The sequence below is a fragment of the Temnothorax longispinosus genome, chromosome 5, assembly GCF_030848805.1.
Source record: "Temnothorax longispinosus isolate EJ_2023e chromosome 5, Tlon_JGU_v1, whole genome shotgun sequence".
NCBI lineage: Eukaryota > Metazoa > Arthropoda > Insecta > Hymenoptera > Formicidae > Temnothorax > Temnothorax longispinosus.
Genome location: NC_092362.1, coordinates 20,310,536 through 20,311,361, shown reverse-complemented (window position 1 = coordinate 20,311,361; position 826 = coordinate 20,310,536).

Genomic DNA, 826 nt, shown 5'->3' with positions numbered 1-826 from the left:
GATGAAACATTTTTAATCCCGCCTTGTACCAGGGTGCCTCTTAAACATCAATTATTCTTCTGATAAAAAGTATATAATTTTTTAAAATACTCTTAAATATTTTTTTACGTGTTCTCTTAATATGTTCCGTAATGTAAATGTGATAATTGAATTATGATATTCACGTACAATTACGCATCAGAAGCAATATGCTTCTAATTTCTAATAGACAATAGATCTGTTTTCTGTTGTTGAACTGGCTGCGCAAAAAAAAGATAAACTCTTGAACTAGCACAGCTATATATATAGCTGTATAGTTCAACAACAGAAAACAGACCTTGATGTGTTTCTAATTCGTCATTCTTTTAAATTTCTTTGTCGAGGCGAAGTCTATTGTAAATTTCCAAGTTTTCTGGAAATACTGTATAATCTTTCATTATAGTTTAATCTAGCATGCCAAAATACATGTACATACATCCATGACTTATCAAAAATTCGGAGCACACCCTTATCAGCATACAATCACGAGAAAATATGCAATATCATAGCGGAAGAAAAGTCAATAAAGGCCAGACTGTCTTTGTTGGTATAATAAATATTTATACATCATTAATGCTTTCGATAACGACTAACGACCCTAAAAACAGTCAATTCAATGCCGGGGAACAAAACGTTCGACAAAAAAGGGTCATTTGTAGTTTTTGCGTTCATTAATGTAGTACTTATAACACAACCTCAGGTTCTTATCAATCTCCTGAACAAAATAAATTATTCTCTCGGTTCTTCCAGCGATGATCGTAAGGTTATGTTTCTGCGGTGCAGATCGATGGTAGAAACCCGCGCATGA